Below are 21,339 nucleotides of genomic sequence, written 5' to 3' on the forward strand. Positions count from 1 at the left end.
GGGGTAAACACAGTAACAAGTCACTCGATGCACAGCAGCCAAACCTGGGGCTCCAAAAAAGGGGATGACAGAGTAAGGAATTGCAGTGCAAGTTTCAACTTCATCCCTGGAAAAAAATACAGTGGCTGTAGCATTTCTTCTTGCAGCATTGTATTGTACAAACCTGCTGATGCCTCACATATATTCGAATACCTCTCTGACATTCTCCGCAAGATAGTGTTGATCAGTTCAGAATGCTACATAAAGCCCTGTATAGAACAACGTTGATTCAGAAGTTGCGACGACCAGTGCATATATTGGCTTCATTATGAACCTGATGTTAAAGTGGAAAGACATTAAATGCAACAATTTAAAGTGGGGACTAACTGTACCAGTAATCTTCAATTGTACTCATTTGGTCATTCTTCTCTGATACCTTTTGTGTTGCTGTTTCTCCTCTTCCACTTTTCTTTTCTGTCTCCTTTCAACTTTTTTCTTCAGGTTTCCCTTTAAAAGACTTTGTCTGAAATTCTCCCCGTCTTGCCCGCTGCAGTAATTGTAGCGGGTAAGACAGAAAGCTTGGCGAGCTCGGGAAGGAATTTCTGGTCTTGGGGTACCTGCGGCCAGAGAATGCCGCGGTGACGTAAGTTGAATTTTAAAAGCGAGCAAATCCTATTAGAATGGGCTCAAAGTTTACTTTCCTCTTGACCCATCCTTTTGAACTTGGTTGCACTGTTCACCTTTTATTCTCATTTATTTCTTCTTTTATGTCCTGGCATTATAATTTCCTCAGTGCCTTTGTTTCCTGTCAGAGTTAAAGTTTAAACAAAAAATTTGAATGAAATAATTTACATTTCCCTTTCTGTGTCATTCCTACATTACAACATTAATTATTTATCGGTTGTAAAGCATTTTGAGATGCCGATATAAATATGTCTTTTTGAGTCAGTTTGTTTCTATCAAACATGCTGGTTTTGTTTCTCACCCCTCCCCCAGTCCCTCACTACTCCCCACTGCTCAATCTCTCGTTCTCTGTCAGCTTAATGGATTCTGAAGTTCATAGATCACATAAAAGGTACTAGTGTGTAATCAATACACTTTCCTCACCCTCAGTGACGCTGCCTTTTTGTTAAGGTTGAATTTTAAAAGCAAACAAATCCTATTAGAATGAGAGAAAAAGTTGTGCGTGTGCTTTTCGCTCTTCCTCTTTTTTCCTCTTGACCGATCCCTTTTTACTTGACTGCACTTTTTTCATTCTTTTGTCTTTCCTGGGTTCATAGAATCCCTACAGTGCAGAAGAAGGCCATTCGGCCCATCGAGTCTGCACTGACCACAATCCCACTGCCCAGGCCCTATCCCCATGTATTTACCCTTCTAATCCCCTGACACTAAGGGGCAATTTACCATGGCCAATCCACCTAACCAGCACATCTTTGGAGTGTGGGAGGAAACTGGAGCACCTGGAGGAAACCCACGCAGACAAGGGGAGAATGTGCAAACAGCCAGTGACCCAACGCCGGAATTGAACCCGGGTCTCTGGCACTGTGAAGCAGCAGTGCTAACCAGTGTGCCACCCTTTCTTGCCATATTCTATCCATCATTAAGATCTTGAAGTGCTACTGTATTTCCAGTGTTGCCTGCCTGTGCCTCTGTTACCTCGAGGTTTGATTTTGAAACACCACCATGTTAGCCTTTCAAACTCAGTCCTATAGAAACTCCAACTAATCTAAAACTCTGACATCTGAATTCATCACATCAATGTTCATTTTGTCCGTTGGTAACACAATAAATTGAACATCCCATCTTCTTTGTAGATGTTGCTGCAACATTGCCTGGTCTTGTTCCACTCAGGCAGCGTACAGAAACATGTCAAGCCAAGCCTGTGCTCCTTTGACTCTGTTTCAGGCGCAAGGCGCCTTTCACTTAGTTGTGGAATTTCCAGCTATCTTAAATCCTACTTTTTGGAACCCATTTCCGAAATGACTTTACGGTGTTAATTTCAACTGCAGCTTTACAAAAAGCCTCTTTGACTGTCCATTCGCTCACTTTTCCTCATTCTTCTGTTTCTCTTCCACATGTTGTGACTTTGATGATTTTGTCACATTAAATAAAGAGTTGGAAATTGCAGCACACACCAACAGTTGCTCCATTTGCTTCAATGGCTTTCCTTAAAATAACTTATTTATTAAATTTCATATACTGTTTAGATTTTTGAAAACATCTAAACCATTGAATGTATCCTTTAAAACAATTTCAAATGTATATATTTTTTGGACCTGTTCTATTTTTGCTCCCCTGAAAATGGTGTTTTGCTGCTGCCTAAAAGCCCACTGCGGTCTGCACTCACTGATCAATTAGAGCAGCTTATCCAGAACACAGGAATCTAGAACATGCACTGTTTCTCTTTAAATGCAGAGGTTGTTTTTCAGTCTTTGAGTAATGTCACGCACACACATCATACGCCTTGGTGTGTGTGCAACATGTCTACAAAACAAGCAGAATGGTATGTGCTGTCTTAAAGGTTTGGAGAGGAAGGCCCCTTAAAACCTTCCCAACTCTTGACAGTTTGTACTTCCATTTCTCAACTTGCTGAGGCCTGGCTTTAATCAGAGTTGTGCTGTCTGGCTTTAATAATAAATGCTTCAATGCAAACAGTGCAACTGTGTGTTTGTTAGCTACTCAAGTAATTTATTGTTTACTTTGATGGCAGTAATTACTTTGAGGACAGTTTTGCCGAGACTATAAACTGATGCACAAAAGTTGATGCATGGAGATGAGAAAAGATTCAATACACCATAAAGGACTGGAGAAGAGAAGGCTTGGGAGGGTGCCTTACAAACTTCAAACGTTTGTGATACAGAGACTGTAATAAATTGTTTGACATAGTTAGACTCTGTAACCAGTGCTGGTGTGATGAAAAGGGAAGGTGAACAAGGTAGTTTAAAGCTACTACACACACACATCAACAACTTATATTTATCTACAGCCTTTAATGTAATGAAATGTCTCAAGGCACTTCACAGGAGCATTATAAAACCAAGTATGACACTGAGCCGTGCAAAAGATATGGGTCAGCTGACCAAAGCTTTGGGCGAAGAAGTAGGTTCTGAAGAGGGTCTTAAAGGAGGAAAGTAAGGTAGACAGGGGAGGAGAGGTGTAGGGAGGGAATTCCAGAAGTTGGGACCTATGCAGCTGAAAGTATGGACACCAATGGTGGCTTATGATGGGGAATGCAAATGAGGCCAGAATCAGAAGTGCAAATATCTCTTGAGAGTTGTGGGACTGGCGGAGATTGTGGCGATAGGGAGGGATTTGAAAACCAGAGTGAGAATTTTAAGATGTTGCTTGACCTGGAGCCAGTGTAAGTTAGTGAGCAGAGGAATGGGACTTGCTATGAGTTAAGACACTGGCAGTAGAGTTTAGAATGATCTCAAATTTATGGAGGGTAGGATGTGGAAGATCAGCCAGGATCATGGATCACACTGTCCAGGGGAATGGTGAAATAGAAGGGACAGTGCCAGCAATTTCGAAGGGGAACTGAATAATTTATACTTCTATCATTTATTTTAATAAAGTCAATTAAATAAATAAGTATAGGCTAGGAGCAGGATATTTTAACATTCTAATGTGATCAACTGGATTGCAGTGATTTTCTCCCAGCCCTGCACTTTGTTGAAGTTTATTCAGGCATGGTTCTGGATCCACTACCGTTCACCTATCGCTGCAACATGTCCACAGCAGATGCCATCTCCCTGGCCCCATACTCAACTCTGAAACACCTGGATAACAAAGACACTTGGACTCAGAGGTTTACAGCATGGAAACAGGCTTTTGGCCCAACTTGTCCATGCCACCCATTTTTACCACTAAGCTAGTTCCAATTGCCCGCATTTGTCCCATATCCCTCTAAACCCATCTTACTCATGTAACTGTCTAAATGCTTTTTAAAAGACAAAATTGTACCCACCTCTACTACTACCTCTGGCAGCTTGTTCCAGACACTCACCACTCTCTGTGTGAAAGAATTGCCCCTCTGGACACTTTTGTATCTCTCCCCTCTCACCTTAAACCTATGCCCTCTAGTTTTAGACTCCCTTACCTTTGGGAAAATATGTTGACCATCTACTTTATCTGTTCCCCTCATTGTTTTATGGACCTCTATAAGATCACCCCGAAGCCTCCCATGCTCCAGGGAAAAAAGTCCCAGTCTATCCAGCCTCTCCTTGTAACTCAAACCATCAAGTCCCAGTAGCATCCTAGTAAATCTTTTCTTCACTCTTTCTAGTTTGTAATAATATCCTTTATGTCACTGACTTATGTCAGACTCCTAGCTATTGACTACAGCTCAGCTTTCAGCATCATTGTTCCTGCAAAACTCGTCTCCAAACTCCATGGCCTAGGGCCTGGCTCCTCCCTCTGCGACTGGCTCCTAGACTTCTTAACCTATAGACTGCAATAAGTAAGGATAGGCAATAATACCTCCTCCACGATTATCCTCAACACTGGTGCCCCGCAAGGCTGTGTCTTCAGCCCCTTTACTATACTCTTTATACACCTATGACTGTGTGGCCAAATTCCCCTCCAACTCAATTTTCAAGTTTGCTGAAGACACCACCATAGTGGGTTGGATCTCAAACAATAATGAGACAGAATATCGGAAAGCGATAAAGAATCTGGTGAATTGGTGCGATGACCATCTCCCCTTCAATGTTAACAAAATGATGGAGATAGTCATTGACTTCAGGAAGCGTGGTGGAGAACGTGTCCCTGTCTACATCAATGAAGATCAAGTGGAAATGGTCGTGAGCTTTAAGTTCATAGGTGTCCAGATCACCAACAACAACCTGTCCTGGTCCCTCCATGCCAACACTGCAGTTAAGAAAGCCCACCAATGCCTCCACTTTCTCAGGAGGCTAAGGAAATTCAGCATGTCCACTATGACTCTGACAACCTTTACAAATGCACCATAGAAAGCATCCTTTCTCGATGTATCACAGCTTAATGCGGCTCCTGCTCTGACCAAGACCTCAGAAGCCACAAAGGGTCGTGAACGAAGCCCAGTCCATCACTCAAACCAGCCTCCCATCCATCGACAGTGTCGACACTTCCCACTGCCTCGGAAAAGCAGCCAGCTTAATCAAGGACCCCACGCACCCCGGACATTCTCTCTTCCACCTTCTTCCTTTGGGAAAAAGATACAAAAGTCTGAGGTCACGTACCAACCGGCTCAAGAACAGCTTCTTCCCTGCTGCCATCAGACTTTAAACTTTACCCAAATCAGGGATAGTTATATGTTTCTTTTGCTTTTTTAAGGATAGGAGATTTTTAAAAATAATTTAGTTTGGACTTGCTTCCTAAATTTGGCAAGATTTTGATGTTTTATTGCATTGAAGTAATAAGTCTGTGATCCCTTTGAATAACACCCATTGACTGAAGTTGATCCATACTTCATAACAATGACCTGACTTCTATTTGTACTACTTGGCACTGTGCAACACCGTAGCAATGAAGATTAACTTAACAATGGTGCTTTTCTTTCAAAGAAGATGAAAGTGCAAGGATTGGCAGGATGGTTTTCCAGGCGACACTCCTCCGACAGAGATTCCATCATAGCGTGCTATTGAAACAAGTGTCAGCACTAGTACCTCCCTTCCAGCACTTTCATTTCCCATTGCAAAATCGCCTAATGTACAGCAGATAACTTTGTATTAGAAAGTTCTTGATACATGGAAACAGATAAAAATTTACTGTAACTTATCAGATACCTCCATTCATAGCCCGACATGTTTTAATCATAATTTCCTCCTATCCCAATCAGATGTGGTTTACAATTTGGAGACACAAAGGAATAGTTGCACCCAGAAACTTATACATATATAGTCACTTTGTCTTATAGAACATAGAACATAGAACATTACAGCACAGAACAGGCCCTTCGGCCCACGATGTTGTGCCGACCTTCATCTGAAACCAAGATCAAGCTATCCCACTCCCTATCATCCTGGTGTGCTCCATGTGCCTATCCAATAACCGCTTAAATGTTCCTAAAGTGTCTGACTCCACTATCACTGCAGGCAGTCCATTCCACACCCCAACCACTCTCTGCGTGAAGAACCTACCTCTGATATCCTTCCTATATCTCCCACCATGAACCCTATAGTTATGCCCCCTTGTAAAAGCTCCATCCACCCGAGGAAATAGTCTTTGAACGTTCACTCGATCTATCCCCTTCATCATTTTATAAACCTCTATTAAGTCTCCCCTCAATCTCCTCCGCTCCAGAGAGAACAGCCCCAGCTCCCTCAACCTTTCCTCATAAGACCGACACTCCAAACCAGGCAGCATCCTGGTAAATCTCCTCTGCACTCTTTCCAGCGCTTCCACATCCTTCTTATAGTGAGGTGACCAGAACTGCACGCAATATTCCAAATGCGGTCTCACCAAGGTCCTGTACAGTTGCAGCATAACCCCACGGCTCTTAAACTCCAACCCCCTGTTAATAAAAGCTAACACACTATATGCCTTCTTCACAGCTCTATCCACTTGAGTGGCAACCTTTAGAGATCTGTGGATATGGACCCCAAGATCTCTCTGTTCCTCCACAGTCTTCAGAACCCTACCTTTGACCCTGTAATCCACATTTAAATTTGTCCTACCAAAATGAATCACCTCACATTTATCAGGGTTAAACTCCATTTGCCATTTTTCAGCCCAGCTTTGCATCCTATCTATGTCTCTTTGCAGCCTACAACAGCCCTCCACCTCATCCACTACTCCACCAATCTTGGTGTCATCAGCAAATTTACTGATCCACCCTTCAGCCCCCTCCTCTAAGTCATTAATAAAAATCACAAAGAGCAGAGGACCAAGCACCGATCCCTGCGGCACTCCGCTAGCAACCTGCCTCCAGTCCGAAAATTTTCCATCCACCACCACCCTCTGTCTTCGATCAGATAGCCAGTTACCTATCCAATCGGCCAACTTTCCCTCTATCCCACACCTCCTTACTTTCATCATAAGCCGACCATGGGGGACCTTATCAAAGGCCTTACTAAAATCCATGTATATGACATCAACCACCCTACCTTCATCAACACACCTAGTTACCTCCTCAAAAAATTCTATCAAATTTGTGAGGCACGATTTGCCCTTCACAAATCCGTGCTGACTATCCCGGATTAATCCGCATCTTTCTAAATGGTCGTAAATCCCATCCCTAAGGACCTTTTCCATCAATTTACCAACCACCGAAGTCAGACTAACCGGTCTATAATTACCAGGGTCATTTCTATTCCCTTTCTTAAACAGAGGAACAACATTCGCCACTCTCCAGTCCTCTGGCACCATCCCCGTGGACAGCGAGGACCCAAAGATCAAAGCCAAAGGCTCTGCAATCTCATCCCTCGCCTCCCAAAGAATCCTAGGATACATTTCATCAGGCCCAGGGGACTTATCGACCTTCAGTTTATTCAAAACTGCCAATACATCCTCCCTCCAAACATCTATTTCCTCCAGCCTATTAGCCTGTAACACCTTCTCTTCCTGAAAAACATGGCCCCTCTCCTTGGTGAACACTGAAGAAAAGTATTCATTCATCACCTCGCCTATCTCTACTGATTCCATACACAAGTTCCCACCTCTGTCCTTGACCGGCCCTAACCTCACCCTGGTCATTCTTTTATTCCTCACATAAGAGTAAAAAGCCTTGGGGTTTTCCTTGATCCGACCCGCCAAGGACTTCTCATGTCCCCTCCTAGCTCTCCTCAGCCCCTTTTTCAGCTCATTCCTTGCTAACTTGTAACCCTCAATCGAGCCATCTGAACCTTGTTTCCTCATCCCTACATAAGCTTCCCTCTTCCTTTTCACAAGACATTCCACCTCTTTTGTGAACCATGCTTCCCTCACTCGGCCATTTCCTCCCTGCCTGACAGGGACATACCTATCAAGGACACCCAGTATTTGTTCCTTGAAAAAGTTCCACTTTTCATCAGTGCCTTTCCCTGACAGTTTCTGTTCCCATCTTATGCCCCCTAATTCTTGCCTAATCGCATCATAATTACCTCTCCCCCAATTGTAAGCCTTGCCCTGCCGTCCGCCCCTATCCCTCTCCATTGCAATAACAAAAGACACCGAATTGTGGTCACTATCTCCAAAGTTCTCTCCCACAACCAAATCTAACACTTGGCCCGGTTCATTTCCCAGTACCAAATCCAATGTGGCCTCACCCCTTGTCGGCCTATCCACATATTGTGTCAGGAAACCCTCCTGCATACACTGCACAAAAAGTGCCCCATCCAAACTATTCGACCTACAAAGGTTCCAATCAATATTTGGAAAGTTAAAGTCCCCCATGACAACTACCCTGTGACCCCCACACGTATCCATAATCTGCTTTGCAATTTCTTCCTCCACATCTCTATTACTATTTGGGGGCCTATAGTAAACTCCTAGCAACGTGACCGCTCCTTTCCTGTTTCTAACTGCAGCCCATATTAGCTCAGTGTGCATATCCCCCTCAAAGTGCTTTTCCGCAGCCGTTAAACTATCCTTGATTAACAATGCTACTCCTCCACCTCTTTTACCAGCTTCCCTACACTTACTGAAACATCTATACCCCGGAACGTCCAACAACCATTCCTGTCCTTGTTCTACCCACGTCTCCGTAATGGCCACAACATCGTAGTCCCAAGTAGCAATCCACGCCCCAAGTTCATCCACCTTGTTCCGGATGCTCCTTGCATTGAAGTAGACACACTTCAACCCATCTTCCTGTCTACCGGTACCCACCCTTGACCTTGATACCTTCCCCAATATCTCACCACCCTCAACACTGACTTCCGGACTACAACTCCTTTTCCCACTCCCCTGACAAATTAGTTTAAATCCCCCTGAAGAGCCGTAGCAAATTTCCCTCCCAGGATATTGGTGCCCCTCTGGTTCAGGTGCACCCCGTCCTGTTTGTAGAGGTCCCACCTTCCCCAGAACGTGTTCCAATTATCCACGTATCTGAAACCCTCCCTCCTGCACCATCCCTGCAACCACATGTTTAAGTGCACTCTCTCCCTGTTCCTCAACTCGCTATCACGTGGCACCGGTAGCGTACCAGAGATGACTTATTTGAACAATTAAAGAAAAGTTTGATTTACCTTCAACACATTTTTCCGATATTTGCAAATAAGAAATTATGTGCGTAAAAACATAGTTCAAGGCTCCCACACAGGAATTAGAAATATATAGACTTCTACTGGGCCCACCTGAGTCCAAGAAATTAATTTCTCAGTTTGTACTATTTTCTAATTAAGTGAACGATTCCACTAACTTCCTCAAATATATGGAGTGAGGATGTGAGATTGTAAACCAAAAGAGAAAATGCTGGAAAATCTCAGCAGGTCTGGCAGCATCTGTAAGGCGAGAAAAGAGCTGACATTTCGAGTCCAGATGTCCCTTTGTCAAAGATGCTGAGATTTTCCAGCATTTTCTCTTTTGGTTTCAGATTCCAGCGTCTGCAGTAATTTGCTTTTCTCCAGTGTGAGATTGTAGATCTCAGTTAAGGTGTGGTGGGAGGCCTGAGAAGAATACATACCTGCTCCATAAATGCCAAACTCCAACTAATTCAATATAAAGTAATGCACAGACTTCACCATTCGAAAACAATGTTACATAGAATCTATCATACAGCCTCCCCTGTATGTATTAAATGTAAATCTGACAAAGGCACCCTCGTGCATCTTTTTTGGATGTGTCCAAAGTGTTACGGATTTTGGTCAAGTATGTTCCAGTGGTATTTTGATGTATATGAGTGGGATTTTCCCCCTGACCCTGAGGTCACAGTATTGCGGTGCTCTGATACAGTAAGTCACTCCCGTTCAGTTTAGTTTATCATTTGGGTAGCAAAAATTATGGAAGACAGAAACAATTTATGGCTAATGGAATTAATATATATACAATGTACATGGAAGGGATCCACTACAGCATTAATAACAATTTGGCAGCTGGTTCTGGAGCTCTTGAAGAGGTGTAAAACAGAAGAGGAGCTAGGTACTGCGGCATAGTTGTCTTATAAATTATGCCATAAAGCAGCACCTAAATGTATACTCTCCTGTGTATGTTTCTTCTCGGAGCAACCAGGCACTTGCTTTGTTTTTGCTGGTACACTTTTTTGTTTGATTTAGCACTCTAAATGATAACGATGAGTGATTATACAGTGTCTGCATTACTTTATCTTCCCATCTTTGTACAATGTGATTGTTTCACATTTTTGACATAGTGTGCATTATGTTTGTTGTAGAAAAGGGAAAAACCAGTTACAATATATGTAAAGAATGATAGCTTCTACTTTCAAGATTTATTTTGTTATTAAGAAAGTAATACATTAACTGTTCCCAATATGGCCTTAGGGTGGATGCTGCTATTAACTTTTCTATGTACTTTGGTGTATGCCACTGCTCTCTATTCACAGTTTGCAGTGACTTAATTGAAGCACCGTACCTTGTCAATTCCTCAGAGCAAATCTTTTTTGCGTCTTTTACTGGAACAACTTTAGTGGTGTTTCACAAAGTGTGGTGCGTGGGGTCCTTGATTATGCTGGCTCTTTTCTGAAGCAGTAGGAAGTGTAGATGGAGTCAATGGATGGGAGACTGGCTTGCGTAATGGACTGGGCTTCATTCATGACTCTTTGTGGTTTATTTGCGGTCTTGGACGAGCAGGAGCCATACCAAGCTGTGATACACCAAGCTGTGATACACCAAGCTGTGATACACCAAGCTGTGATACACCAAGCTGTGATACACCAAGCTGTGATACACCAAGCTGTGATACAACCAGAAAGAATGCTTTCTATGGTGCATCTATAAAAGTTGGTGAGAATCATAACGCATATGCAAAATTTCTTTAGTCCCCTGAGAAAGTAGAGGCTTTGGTGGGCTTTCTCAACTATAACGTCGGCGTGGAGGGACCAGGAAAGGTTGTTTGTGATCTGGACACCTAAAAACATGAAGCTCGTGGCCATTTCCACGTCATCCCCGTTGACAGGGGCATGCCCTCCACTACACTTTCTGAAGTCAATGACTATCTCCTTCATTTTACTGACATTTAGGGAGAGATTATTGTCACCGTGTCAGTTCACCAGATTCTCTATCTCTTTCTTGTACTCTGTCGCGTCATTTTTTGAGATCTGACCCACTATGGTGGTGTCATTAACAAACTTGAAAATGGAGGTGGAGCGGAATCTGGCCACAGTCATAAGTGCATAAGGAGTATCCAGGTGAGGGCAGCAGAGCGGCAACGCTGATTGGCTGTTTCAGGTAAGATTTGCATTGGCACAGTCACTGCTACCAGAACGTGGACCTCCGGAAGATATCCTCCATCTTCGTGTGAAGGCAAGCGTCCAGGTGAGGGCATCAGAGCAGCGATGTTGATTGGCTGTTTCAGGTAAGATTTGCATTGGCACAGTCACTGCTAGCAGAAGGTGGACCTCCGGAAGACATCCTCCATCTTCGTGTGAAGGCAAGCGTCCAGGTGAGAGCAGTAGAGCAGTGACACGGGATCCAGGGTGAGGTAGCCAAATGGATACAAAATTGGCTTGATGACAGAAGTCAGAAGGTGGTTGTAGAGGGTTGTTTTTCAAACTGGAGGCCTGTGACCAGTGGTGCCTCAGGGATTGGTGCTGGGTCCACTGTTATTTGTCATTTATATTAATGATTTGGATGAGAATTTAGTAGGCATGGTTAGTAAGTTTGCAGATGACACCAAGATTGGTGGCATAGTGGACAGTGAAGAAGGTTATCTAGGATTGCAACGGGATCTTGATCAATTGGGCCAGTGGGCTGATGATTGGCAGATGGAGTTTAATTAGATAAATGCAAAGTGATGCATTTTGGTAGATTGAACCAGGGTAGGACTTACTCAGTTAATGGTAGGGTGTTGGGGACAGTTACAGAACAACGAGATCTATGGGTACAGGTTCATAGCTCCTTGAAAATGGAGCCACAAGTGGACAGAGGGGTGAAGAAGGCATTCGACATACTTGGTTTCATTGGTCGGAACATTGAATACAGGAGTTGGGACGTCTTGTTGAAGTTGTGCAAGACGTTGGTAAGGCCACACTTGGAATACTGTGTACAGTTCTGGTCACTCTATTATAGAAAGGATATTATTAAACTAGAAAGAGTGCAGAAAAGATTTACTAGGATGCTACCGAGATTTGATGGATTGAGTTATAAGGAGAGGCTGGATAGACTGGAACTTTTTTATCTGGAGCGTAGGAGGCTTAGGAGTGACCTTATAGAGGTCTATAAAGTAATGAGGGTCACAGACAAGGTAGATAGTCAATATCTTTTCCCGAAGGTAGGGGAGTCTAAAACTGGAGGGCATAGGTTTAAGGTGAGAGGGGAGAGATACAAAAGTGTCCAGAGGGGCAATTCTTTCACACAGAGGGTGGTGAGTGTCTGGAAGAAGCTGCCAGAGGTAGTAGTAAAGGCGGGTACAATTTTGTCTTTTAAAAAGCATTTAGATAGTTACATGGGTACGATGGGTATAGAAGGATATGGGCCAAACGCGAGCGATTGGGACTAGCTTAGGGGTTTAAAAAAAGGGCGGCATGGACAAGTTGGGCTGAAGGACTTGTTTCCGTGCTGTAAACCTCTATGACTCTCTGATTCTGAGTATAGTATAGTAGGGGGCTGAGGACACAGCCTTATGGGGCACCGGCTTTGAGGATGATTGTGGAGGAGGTGTTGTTGCCCGTTCTTACTAATTGCGGTCTGTGGGCTAGGAAGTCTAGGATCCAGTTGCTATCTTTGTGTTGACAGCAAATTTAGCAACTATACCTTCATCCAAGTCATTGATATAAATTGTAAAAGGTTGAGGCCCCTGTGGCATACTACTCGTCACATCTTGCCAACCTGAAAAAGACCCAGTTATGCCAATTTTGTTTCCTGTTAGCTAGCCGATCTTCAATTCATGCCAATGTGTTACCCCCTGCACCATGTGCATTTATTTTCTGCAATATCCTTTGCTGTTGCATCTTATAAATGCCTCTGGAAATCTAATTGCAGTTTATAGAAATCCAATTACCAGTTCCCCTTCGTCCACAGCACATGTGACTTCTAAGAACCCTAATAAATTGATTAAACATGATTTATGGAATCATAGAATTGCTACAGTGCAGAAGGAGGCCATTCGACGCATCAAGCCTGCACGGATAACAATCCCACCCAGGCCCCCATCTCTGTAATCCCAAGTATTGACCACTCCATCTGACGAAGGAGCATTGCTCCGAAAGCTTATGGTATTTGCTACCAAATAAACCTGTTGGACTTTAACCTGGTGTTGTGAGACTTCTTACTGTGCTTACCCCAGTCCAACGCCGGCATCTCCACATCATCCCAAGTATTTACAGGGTTAATTTAGCATAGCCAATTCGCTTACCCTGCACTCTTTGAATTGGGAGGAATCCCGCACAGATATAGGGGGAATGTGCAAACTCCACAGTTAACCGAGGCAGGAATTGAACCCGGATCTCTGGCATTGTGCTGCAGAAGTGCTAACCACTGTGCCACTCCACAAAACCATGTTTTGCCCGATTGCCTTTGCCTTAAGTGCCCTGCTGTAACATCTTTAATAAAGGCTTCTCCAATTTTACCTATGGCAGATGTGTGGCTAACTGGCTAGTGGTTTCCTGTTTTCTGGCTCCATCCCTTTTTGAAAGGATACAAAGATTTCCCTCAGGGCCTCAGCAATTTTCTCCCTTGCCTCTTTCAGTATTCTGGGATATATCCCATCAGGCCCTGGGGACTTATCTATCTTAATGTTTCTCAAGAACCCCAATACCTCCTTATTTTCGATCTCAACATGACTCAAACTATCTACACACCCTTTCCCAGACTCCTCATCCACCAAGTCCTTCTCTTTGGTGAATATTGATGCAAAGTACTCATTTAATACCTTGTCCATTTCCTCCTGACTCCACGCATAGATCCCCTCCACTGTCCTTGAGTGGACCAACCCTTTTCCCTGGCTACCCTCTTGCTCTTTATATATGTATAAAAGTCTTGGAATTTTCCTTAATCCTGCTCACCAATGACTTTCCGTGACCCCTTTTAGCCCTCCTTACTCCTTGCTTAAGTTTCTTTCTGCTTTCCTTGTATACCACACTTGCTTCATGTATTCCCAGCCTCCTAGCTTAGACAAATGCTTCCTTTTTCTCTTTGACTAGGCTCACAATATCTCTCGTTAACCAAGGTTCCCAAAACTTGCCATACTTATCCTTCATCCTTACAGGAATGTGCCTGTCCTGAATCCTTATCAACTTACACTTGAAAGCCTCCCGCATGCCAGATGTTGATTTGCCCTCAAACATCTGCCTCCAATCTACATTCTTCAGTTCCTGCCTAATATTGTTGTAATTAGCCTTCCCCCAATTTAGCACCATCACTTGAGGACTACACTTATCTTTATCCGTCAGTACCTTAAATCATATACCTTTTTAAATTTAGTACTGTCTTTAACTTTAACTTTGAGCCCTTCCTTTGGGATTTTTCTTTCTCATTGGAATTTCTCATCCTTTAATAAGTACCTGGATGAGTACTTGACACGCCATAACATTCAAGGCTACAGGCCAAGTGCTAGCAAGTGGGAGTAGGTAGGCAGGTCAGGGCCTTTCATGCGTTGATGCACATTTGATGGGCCGAAGAGCTTCTTCTGCACTGTAGTATTCTGTTTATTCTGAAATGTTCCTCTAAATGTTTACCACTAAACCTCTATTGATCTGCCCCTGAAGCTGATTAGCCAATTTACTCCAGCTAGCTCTGCTTTCATGTCTTCTAATTGCTCTCATTTACATTTAAAATACAAGTCTTGGATGTACTTTTCTCTCCCTCAAACTGCCTGTAAAAGTCAATCATATTATGATGGCTTCTCCCTCTGGGTGCTTGCACTGAGGATTAATTAATAATCAATCTCATTGCATAATACTAGGTCTAGTGTAGCCTGCCTTCTGGTTTGTTCCAGAATCTGCTGTCCTAAGAAACTATCCCAAAAACATTCAATGACCTGCTCATCTACACTATCTTTGCAAATCTGATTTTTCCAATCTATGTGTAGATGAAACTCCCCCATAATTATTGCTGTACCTTTCTGACAAGCTTCTATTATCTCCTTTATATTCTGATGGCAGTGGTTAGCACTGCTGCCTCACATCACCAGGGACCCGGATTCGATTCTGGCCTTGGGTGGCTGTTTGTTTGCTTGCATGTTCTCCCCATGTCTGCATGGGTTTCCTCCAGGTACTCCAGTTTTGTCCCACTGTCCAAGGATGTGCAGGTTAGGTTGATTGGCCGTGCTATATTGCCCCTTAGTGTACAGAGATGTGTAGGTCTGGTGGATTGGCTATGGTGAATGTGTGGGAATGGGGCGGAGGGGCGGTCCTGGGTGAAATGTTCTTTCGGAGGGTTGGTGCGAAGTAGGCTCTTTCTGCACTGTAGGAATTCTGTGGTTCTGGTCTATAGTGTAGTTACAATTAAGGGGCCTGTATACCACTCCCACAAGTGACTTGCGTTTATCATTTCTAACCTCAACTCAAACTGCTTCTACTTCCTGGTTTCCTGAACTTAGGTCATCCCTTTCTAATGTGCCAACACCACCACGGTGGCACAGTGGTTAGCACTGCTGCCTCATAGTGCCAGAGACCTGGGTTCGATTCCCGGCTTGTGTCACTGTCTGTGTGAAGTTTGCACATTCTCCATGTGTCTGTGTGGGTTTCCTCCGGTTGCTCCGGTTTCCTCCCACAGTCCAAAGCTGTGCAAGTTAGGTGCATTGGCCATGCTAAATTCTCCCTCGGTGTACCCGAACAGGTGCGGAGTGTGGCGACTAGGGGATTTTCACAGTAACTTTGTTGCAGTGTGAGTGTATGTCTACTGGTGACTAATAAATAAACTTTTGCCATTAATTAACAGAACCACCCCTCAGCCTATTCGAAAATTACTGTCATCTCAAGTGTCACATCCCCTCAATATTCAGTCTATGTCAACCTGTAGCCGTGTCTCTGTAGTAGTTATACCGTACTTTATTAATTTCTGTTTGCACTTTCATATCATCTGGGTTTTTTTCTGTGATAACCCCCATGATCTGCACGGGGAATCATTCATTGACCACCCAGTTGGCCTTGTTGAATCCCTGGGGATTGGTAATGATCTAGCCAGGTGGATCTCGTATACCGAACCCTGTACAAAGCAAGACCTTGAGTTGGTTCATTAACCTTTTAGTCCCGGTTGGGACCTGTTGTGTTCACAACAGGCTTGGGGTTATTTTTTATTTTCATTTGTGCAATAAAAGCACTGTTCCTTCACAGCCGACTCCAGGAGTTATTATAGTTTTGAATGTGTTTAAATACAGAGTCTTCACTTTTGTCCTTTAATTATTTTTGTAGCATCAAGCTTTACCTGCTGATTTACTCTTAGACTCGTGCTCTTTGTCCCTTCCTGTCAGTCTGTATATCATTTCTTATATTAGTATCTTCCTCTCCTTGTCTCTACTCTTTGGAATACCACATCTTCCCAAACTTGATCCCTTGTCCCGACTATTTAATTTAAAACTCATTCTACTTCCCGAGTTACATAGCTAGCTAGAACATCTGTCCCAGCACAGTTCAGGTGTAGGTCATCCCAATGGTCCTTTCCCCAGTGCTAGTGCCAGTGCCCCATGAACCAGAACCCACTTCTCCCACACCTGTCTTTGAGCCAAGGGTTAATTTCCCTAATTTGATTATAGACACATAGAAGCTAGAAGCAGGAGTAGGCCATTCGGCCCCTCGAGCCTGTTCCACCATTCATTTTGACCCTGGCTGATTATCAAATTTAATATCCTGATGCCCCTTCCCCCCCCATATCCCTTGATTCCTTTAGCCGCAAGAGCGATATCTAATTCCTCCTTGAAATCACACAATGTTTTGGCCTCAACTACTTTCTGTGATAGTGAATTCCACACATTCACCACCCTCTGGGTGAAGAAATTTCTTCTCACCTCAGTTCTAAAAGGTTTATCCTTTATCCTCAAACTATGACCCCTAGTTCTGGACTCCACCACTATTGGGAACATTCTTTTTGAATCTACACTCTCTAACCCTGTTAGAATTTTATAAGTTTCTATGAGATCCCCTCTGTTTTAAAGAATTTTTTAAAAAAACAACCTACATCATGGCAAATCCACACAATATTACTTTATTTTGCGCTTACAATGGCCATTGGGAGTGATCAGAAGGATCTTCTCAAAGTTGTTCTGTTACAGCTGTCTTTTATACAGATGATATGAGTATATTCAAGTCTGTAGAGATCTAATCACATCAGCCATCTTTTGTACAGATCTAATCATACGAGTATATTCAGTTCTGTACACATCTAATCACATTCCTCAATACAATAGATTTCCTACCTTGTTTACCCAATAGGTCTTTGCCAGAATACAATTACACCCATAATCAAATTACTTATGTGGTTGTAGCTTTTTATTTCCTAGAGCGTTCCATCTTTTGTATGGCTTCATTTTATTCGAGTCATGCTATCCTCTAACCCCTGTCAAGCCATGCTGACCCATATTTTCTGAGTTAGCACTTTATTTATATTCTACTTTCTCACCTCTCACTCTTCTGAACTCCAATGAATATAATCCGAACTGACTTAGTCACTCCTCACATGACTGACCTGCCATCCTACGAATCAGTCTGGTAAACCCTCGCTGTACTCCCTCTATAGCAAGGACATCCTTCTTCAGACAAGGACACCAAAACTGTGCACAATACTCCAGGTGTGGCCTCACCAATGCTCTGTACAATTGTAGCAAAACATCCCCATCCCTATACTGAAATCCTCTCCGTATGAAGGCCAACATATCGTGAGGTTATCCACTTTATCCTATGCCAATTTGTATGTGGCTCAGGTAACAATCCAGAAATTATTCCCTCTGAGGTTCTGCTCCTTAATTTGGAGTCCAGCTCCTCATACTGACTATGCAAAACTGCCTTTCTCGTCCTGCCTATGTCTTAGATTCCTACATGGACCACAACCACTGAATCCTCCCCTCCCACTGACGATCCGTAAAACCCAAGTTTGACAAACCTAACCACTGATTTATCCCATTTTACTTCTCCTATCCTCTTCATCTGTGATGTCCCGTGCTGTTGATCTTGGCTCTTAATGTATTGTCATCCAAACCACCAGAATGTGCACTCTGCAGTTGGGAACCATTAAAAACTTGCAGTAATTCATGACTACAATCCACTGTTAGCTGGTGCCAACAAACAGCACTTGTCTGCTCATGGAAGTAGCATCAAGCTAGCAGTGTCTCACAACATGTTGGGAAACGATGGCTAGATTTGACCACCTTTAATCAGTCAATGGAAGAGAAGTATGACACCACTGGGCAAAATGCATATTCACTATGTAGGCACTTGTAAGCACGGACTTCCTTGCATCCTATTACCTTGTGGTGTTTGTGTGTGCTATGAGGTTTGTTCCTTTGAAAGTACTTGCTGTACTCTTACTGATGTAGTCTTACTTTGTTTTGGTTCCAGTTGGAATTGTGAATCCCTTTTAGTGCTTTTTTTGTTGTTGTTGTTGTTGTAAAGCTTTCAATAGAATTCTCAATTGCTGGCCAATGAAGAAAATGCTCTAATTAAGGAAAAAAGAAAATAAGTATGAGTATGTTGTGACTGAGTACAGTTTTGGTGCTGTAACTTTGGCACAGAAATTGGGTGAACAGGAAGCAGATGCAAGGCAAGCTGGAGGGGTTGATTGGTGCCAAAAACACATTAAAAAGAAAAAAACATTTTAAATTAGAGTTTGAGAAGCATAGTCATGTTATTGTGTTTACATTGTATATGACAGTACTACGGGTTGGTGCAAACTGTTCATCTTTACCTGGTCACTCATTTCTGAGCTCTTTTATGCTGTGTTTGAGTGTTCAGCTAAATTGAGGAACATATTTATTTTTCCGTAGGTTGTTTACTTTTCCTTATTATGAGGGTGAAGTGTTTGGCTTTTGTGGTCCTGGGCTTGAGGTGAGGGGGGGAAAGAGGAAGAAAAATCCAGGCATGGACCCTGTTCCTAACCATCACTATCTAGTGACCCCTGCTAGCAAATGGATAATGAATGAGTATTTGACCAGGCTTGGCTCAAATGCTGCTACTATTCACTATTTCAGCTCACATAGAAATTAACCACTTGGTGATCTGCCAAGGAACCATACCTCAGCTTATTGAGGAGAGGAGAAAAACAAGGAACTTCCTGGCTTTTTATGTGTGATCTCTGTTACAGGTCCATAACAAAGTCCCAGTCTTTTGCCAATCCCACTCTGGAACCAGTTTCCAGAATCTAACACACAGCAGTAATAGATCATACACTTTGGAAAGGAAACAAAGTGCAGCAGGAGCAACGGAAGCCAATTAGAGCATCCTCTCTGCTAACTCCACTCAAGCTGCTGTTCAGACCTACTGCTCACTGCTCCTGTAGTTTGTCGTTACTCACTGAACCACGGATAAATCACGGACAGGATTTCACTGTTGTGAATTGTTGCAAATTTATTTGTTAATCTCAATTTGGATAAATTATTATACTCAAGATTTCTGTATTTTGAATTGAACAGATATGGCAACCCCATCAAGACAGGGAGGAGGCAACTCGAGTACTCCACAGGACAGTTGATTACTGATGTACTATTTACAAGCGTCCAGAGTAATTGAACACACTATTCGTAATTTTTATCACCCATTTTCTTAAGATGTTAGGAATGTTGGCAAGGCTGTGTTTTATTGCTCATTCCTATTTGCCCTGAGAACTTAGTTGTGGGCCTTTTCCTTGAACTGCCACGATGTTTGAACTCGACTTCAAAGAAAATAGGATAAAAATAAATGTGCCTGCACATGCAGATATACATCAGTGTAACAAATTCAGCTGAGCTGTACACATATTTTTGTGGGTGTTGCTCCCGTGAGAGGTCTGAATCTCAAGGGAAATGGATTTGATTTGATTTATTATTGTCACATGTATTAGTATACAGTGAAAAGTGTTGTTTCTTGCGTGCTATACAGACAAAACATACCGTTCATAGAGAAGGAAAAGAGAGAGTGCAGAATGTCGTGTTACAGTCATAGCTAGGGTGTAGAGAAAGATCAACAATGTTCGAGGTAGGTCCATTCAAAAGTCTGATGGCAGCAGGGAAGAAGGTTGTTCTTGAATCGGTTGGTATGTGTCCTCAGACTTTTGTATTTTTTCCCTGACGGAAGAAGGTGGAAGAGAGAATGTGCGGGGTGCATGAGGTCCTTAATTATGCTGGCTGCTTTTCTGAGGCAGCAGGAAGTGTAGACAGAGTCAATGGATGGGAGGCTGGTTTGTGTGATGGACTGGGCTTCATTCACAGCCCTTTGGTTTTTTGCGGTCTTGGGCAGAGCAGGAGCCAATCCAAGCTGTGATACAACCAGAAAGAATGTTTTCTATGGTGCATCTGTAAAAGCTGGTGAGAGTCGTAGCTGACATGCCAAATTTCCTTAGTCTTCTGAGAAAGTAGAGGCGTTGGTGGGCTTTCTTAACTATAGTGTCAGCATGGGGGGGTCAAGGACAGGTTGTTGGTGATCTGAACACCCAAAAACCTGAAGCTCCCGACCATTTCTATTTTCTCCATTGATGTAGACAGGGGCATGTTCTCCTTTACCCTTCCTGAAGTCAATGACAACTCCTTCGTTTTGTTGACATTGAGGGAGAGATTATTGTTGTCGCACCAGTTGACCAGATTCTCTATCTCATTCCTATACTCTGTCTCGTCATTGGTTGAAATCCGACCCACTATGGTGGTGTTGTCAGCAAACTTGCAAATCGAATTGGAGGGGAATTTGTCCGCACAGTCATAGGTGTATAAAGTGTATAGTCGGGGGCTGAGAGCACAGCCTTGTGGGGCACCGGTGTTGAGGATGATTGTGGAGGAGGTGTTGTTGCCTATCCTTACTGATTGTGGTCTGTGGGTTAGGAAGTTCAGGATCCAGCCGCAGAGGGAGGAGCTGAGCTCCAGTCCACAGAGTTTGCCACAGTTGGCATTGGAGTCATATACCAGAGGCCAGGCCCAGGCTAACGCTCAAGTGTAAATCTCGCCAAAACAGCTGGTGGAATTTAAAATTCAATTCATTAGTAAATTCAGTTAAATTAATTGAAAGCTAGTGTCCTTAACTAGACCACAGAAATATTATTAATTGTTATTAAAAACTCATCTGGTTCACTACTGTCCGTCAGGAAAGGAAATCTGCGATCCTTACTCGATCTGACCTACATATGACTCAAGGCACACAGCAATGTGGTTGACTCTCAACTCCCCTCTGCA

The 21,339-nt window shown here is 43.2% G+C and overlaps 1 protein-coding gene across 6 annotated transcripts in view; it reads left to right on the forward strand.

The window, feature by feature from the left end:
• disp1 (dispatched homolog 1 (Drosophila)) overlaps positions 1 to 21,339 on the forward strand; it is a 390,670-nt gene that overhangs the window by 39,729 nt on the left and 329,602 nt on the right. Inside the window, exon 1 of one of the 6 annotated variants that reach the window (XM_078212186.1) lies at positions 540 to 622. The exons of the other annotated variants lie outside the window; for them this stretch is intronic. The gene's annotated coding sequence lies outside the window, so the exon portion shown is untranslated. Of the gene's footprint in view, positions 1 to 539; positions 623 to 21,339 lie in introns of those variants that run through there. 6 annotated transcript variants of the gene reach the window in all.

Source organism: Mustelus asterias, chromosome 5 (assembly GCF_964213995.1).
Source record: "Mustelus asterias chromosome 5, sMusAst1.hap1.1, whole genome shotgun sequence".
Classification (NCBI taxonomy): Eukaryota; Metazoa; Chordata; class Chondrichthyes; order Carcharhiniformes; family Triakidae; genus Mustelus; species Mustelus asterias.